Source organism: Anopheles aquasalis, chromosome 2 (assembly GCF_943734665.1).
Source record: "Anopheles aquasalis chromosome 2, idAnoAquaMG_Q_19, whole genome shotgun sequence".
Taxonomy (NCBI): domain Eukaryota; kingdom Metazoa; phylum Arthropoda; class Insecta; order Diptera; family Culicidae; genus Anopheles; species Anopheles aquasalis.
Window position 1 is genome coordinate 66155318 of NC_064877.1, and position 4550 is coordinate 66159867.

The following is a 4550-nucleotide window of genomic DNA, read 5'->3' on the forward strand; positions in this document are numbered from 1 at the left end:
CGTCCGGGGGGTTTCTCTGTTCGTTCGTGTCGCCACTCCACTCGCCGGCAGCAGCAGCAGCAACAGCAGCAAGAGGCCATTTCACCGGGCCTGGGAAATTCGACGTGTGTGGTCCTCGGTGAGCCGCGGCGGCTCGTTGAGCGTATTTTATAACATTTAAATAATTTGAACAGCAACACACTCCGGCTCATGATGCCTCCGTTTTACCGAAGGGAGCGCGGCGCGACGAAGGCTCTCGCCGTCTTTCGCGCAGATTGTTCGTCTCGATAATCAGTTTAAATATATTTCTCGTTTGTTCTGACTTTTTTTTCGTGGGGAAGAGGTGCGATGCAGTGGGGGTAAAGGGGGAGGGTGTTTCACTCGAACTCGACGCCGCGATCGTTTTTGGGGCTTTTTAGGGTGCAGTTTAGCCAATCGGGTTTTTTACGCTCTCTCTTGTTTTATGCTTTTTTTTCTTTTTTTTTTTTGCTTTCTCGAATTTTTGCGCTTTTGCATCGCTCGCTGCGCTTTTCGGGAAGGGTGCATTCCGGTGCACTGGTACGGACTGTGAGGCGGTGGTTGAACTCTGGCAATCCGACCAGATCGACAGTCAACGAACGAACTACCACCAGCTCCACCAGAACGCTACCTTCTACCATTTCGGTAATCCGATAGGCTGGGAATAATTCCTGGATTAAATTATTAATATTTTTACTCCTCGGACGAGGTGGAACGTCTTTCGACTCCCGCGATGGGAGAACCGACCCGGTGTTTGGCCATTGGCCAGAACGGGAGGGATCGTTTGATGGCTCAATAAGAATTTGCAAACTGCACTCTGTAAAGGGTGGTTGTTGTGGGGTTTTTAGAGAGTTTTGTAGGAAGAGAACGCTCTGCTGACGTGTTTGTTTGGAAGACTTGAAAAGGAGTGAGCCTTCAGATAAGGTCAAGCCGTTTAACATACTCCAGCAGTGCTTTGCCAGGTTGATGCTTGATGCTAATCAAATAATTTATGCTCGCATAAATTGTGCATTATCCTGTGCGATGACGCTTGTAGCTAGTTAACCAAAAGGGATACTCAATTTGTGGCCAACCACACTCCGACAACTCGGCAGCATTATAATTATCTTCTCACTCAGCAACAGCAGCAGCACTACTCCCCGGTGAGATTGTTCAATTGTGGCTAGTCACCGGCAACGGCCATTAGCATGCCATCGTCCCCCCGTCCGGACTGGACTTTTATCTGGAACGCGACGTATTTTGCTTTTAAAGTTCCTGAGCCTCTCCCAATTAACTCCAACACACACGCGCTGACGCACAGAACGGCCAAGGCGTGCAATAAAATGATCCAACCATTTTACAACCGCCACTCGCCCGACGATCGTCGTCATCGTGTTCGCGGGTTTTATTACGCACCCGCTAAAGCCGCGAAAGCCGCGAAAGCATGCGCGATTTGCATGCGAGAATCAACGGACACGGGCTGCCACCTCATTTGCCAGGGCGAGAGAAAGAGCGCCGAGAGTAGGAGCAGCAGAAGGAAATAAATTTTGCTCGCGATCGCGATCGCCATTGCCATCTTCCGTTGACCGTTGGCCAGGAAAGGGGGGGATTGTAATCTTAAGCGGAGCTACTGATTGAACATGGAGACGCACGAGAGGCACGGAAGGTGGACTGTTGCTGCGGCTTCTTCTCGGTTTTCAACTGGCCAAGCGATGCTGCACTTTTAGTGCATCATTGCACCGGGAGTCAATTGGCCACCACTCGAGGCAAAGCTAGGCAGGCGAGATCGCGTGGTAGTTGTGGTGAGTGGCCATTTCAGTTCTTGAGGCTCTTTATCGAGCTTCCACCTTTGGGGGGGGGAGAGTAGTAGAGTTGTTTGTGGATCGATCAAGTTAAGCTGTAAGTCTGCTGCTGCTGCTGCTGCTTCTGCTGCTGCTGCTTCTGCTGCTGATGATGCTGAGCAACGAGAGCCATCAACTGAACTGATGATGCACTTTTGTGGTCACCTGCTGGCTGGCTGTAGAGTGGATCGTCGCGAGAATCATCGTCGTCACTTCACGGAAAGCAAGGCGCAATCACTCACCACCATCGGGGCCATCTGAGGCCCATTTGAGCATCCGAAAGGGCATTAATTATCTTAGTTTTGTTGTTTATTGGAAAACATCAGGGGCATCGAGGGAAGGGCGGAAAAGCTTCGGTGGGAAAGTTGGCACCCGAGAGCGACCGACAAAATGGCCTCACTCACTGCTCTGCGTCCAGCGGTGTTTAATGACTTCACTTGCACCGAGTGGACGCCGGAGTGTGGTGTGCTAAGTGTAGGGAAAGGCAAGCATGCTCTCTTGTGTGCAATTGCACCGCTGCTGCTGGTGGTGGTGATGGTTGGTGGTGATGCCGATGGTAATTATTGCCTTGAAGGTGCACCTTAAATTGCCTCAAGTATGTCCGCGGGCACGGGATGGTCCGGCATGAGCGATCGATGAAGAGATTGCGTCGCACGATAAGTGCGACCAACACAAGGCTGGGTCAATAGAGGGGATGGGGATGAATGGGAGTGTGTGCTTTAGTGAGGAAGGTGATCGGGCGGCTTAATTGGAGCTGATTGTAAGGCAGCGTCGCGTTTCGAAGGCTTCGATGTTCGCGGTACCAAGGGGCGTAACTTTCCACGGAATCAGGGATCGAGCGATCGAGCGAAAGAAGGAGAAAGCACTATAGTTAAGGCATCAAAAGGGATGTTCTTCGGCGAAGGCTCTTTTGCGGGCACGGTGTCGCTTGTTCAAAAAGGTTGGGGCTTGTGCAGGAGAAAGTCAATTGCTGCGTGTAGCAGGTATCGGAGGATTTCAATTGCACAGGTTCTTATCACCATTATCAGGGAGGGAACATAGTTAATGCAATTAGTAGGGCCGAAAGGTCAGCTAATTTGTATCGTTTTGCCTTTTTGGCGGTTGACATTAACGACAACAAGGATATCGATGAACTGGTCGTTGAAGATGAATCGTTCGGCATAACTATAGTGACATGGGAATCAATTAACTTTCTGTAGATGTGTGGAGTTAGGAAATCTCTTCAGACATCGTATTGTCTGCGAGGATTTTTTGTTGCACAAAAAATATAACCAACTTGACGAGTAACAATAGATGTTAATATAAGTCCGGACAACTAAATAATGAGAATTGCCTATGGAGTAACAATTTGGGGCTGATTTATTTCACTGGAATTCTTGTAAAATTTTGCCAGATTTAGCTGAACAAATGCTTTGAACAACAAAGACAAATACTGCAATGTTTTCATTTAATGACGTAGTTCATACTCCACAAAAAAAACGATAATAGAGCTAAAAACAGTAAACTCATGGATTGTTGAGGATGTTCTCCTTTTGCTCGATCTCAACGATCGCGATGATCGAGGATCATCATCCATGCATAAAAAGATAACTATTTCTGCATCGGCCGGGAATCGAACCCGGGCCGCCCGCGTGGCAGGCGAGCATTCTACCACTGAACCACCGATGCTTGTTATGATTAGCCCATTGTTTAGAAATCTAGTCAAATAAAATAATCAACATAATTAAGATTAATTTTGCACAATATAACCTTGCAACACAAACTTGGCTTTTCCATGTGTACCGTTCTTCACAAAATTTGACTGATCGACAATGCACACAACACAATGTGTGTTTATGATCACCACCTAGCGCACCTGCGGATCACTTCACAGAGAAACTTTAAAAATGATAAACGAGCTAATTGCAAGTGGAGCATAAAGTTAAACATAAAGTAAAATTGCTTTACCCACAACTCACCGGATAGGAGCCCAAACACCAAAAGTGAAAAACAAAAAAGAGCAACCCCGTCCCATCGTGGGGCAGGAAAAGCCGTTAAAAAGACCAAAGAGACCCAAGGGGGAGAGGAAGAGAAGGAGAGAGAGAGAGACTCCACCGTGAACGCCTGCCAACGCCGAAACGCGCGTTCCACGACGACGATGTGGCCATAATTTTTCCCGGGGCAGCAATTTTTCATTATGTCCCCTTCTGTTTGGTTCCATAAATCACGCGCGTTCACTCCACTTCCCGGCGGTTTTCCCGTTCCGTTTTCTTATCTAACCCCGCCAGGGCGTGCCGGTTGCTCTTGAAGACGGTCCACGGACAGGACGGCCATATCCAGTTAAAAGGAGACGAACGACGAAAGGTGGGTGGTACCGCGGTGAAAGCGTTGCAGTTCCTCCCCCCGAGAGCTGGGTCCGGACACAGGTGCGCTTTTGTGGTCGGTCGGTCGGTCGGTCGGAGTGGACGGATGGAGCGTCCCGAAAAAAAAAATACCTAAAGTAAACAACGGCGCAACGCAAACTTTGATTATGTATTTCCATTCTTTGCGCACCAAACGGCACCAGATTGCGGCCAGATGATTGGTGGAAACTCTTGTCTGGAACGAAATTCCAATTTGCTTCGCGAAAGGCACTTTTTCCGCCACCATCCCTTAGATTCCTTCTTCCATCCATCCCTCAGTTGGATCCAGATCGAGCCATTGTATCGAAAAACTCTGTTATCATCACTCCCCGGTGGGGGCCACCATAAATCT

General features: G+C 48.7%; 1 non-coding gene across 1 annotated transcript; it reads right to left on the reverse strand.

Moving 5' to 3' along the window:
• Positions 1–3414: 3414 nt before the first annotated feature.
• Trnag-gcc (transfer RNA glycine (anticodon GCC)) lies at positions 3415–3485 on the reverse strand. Its single transcript has one exon. It is a non-coding gene; the product is annotated as a tRNA-Gly (tRNA).
• Between the last annotated feature and the right edge of the window lie 1065 nt (positions 3486–4550).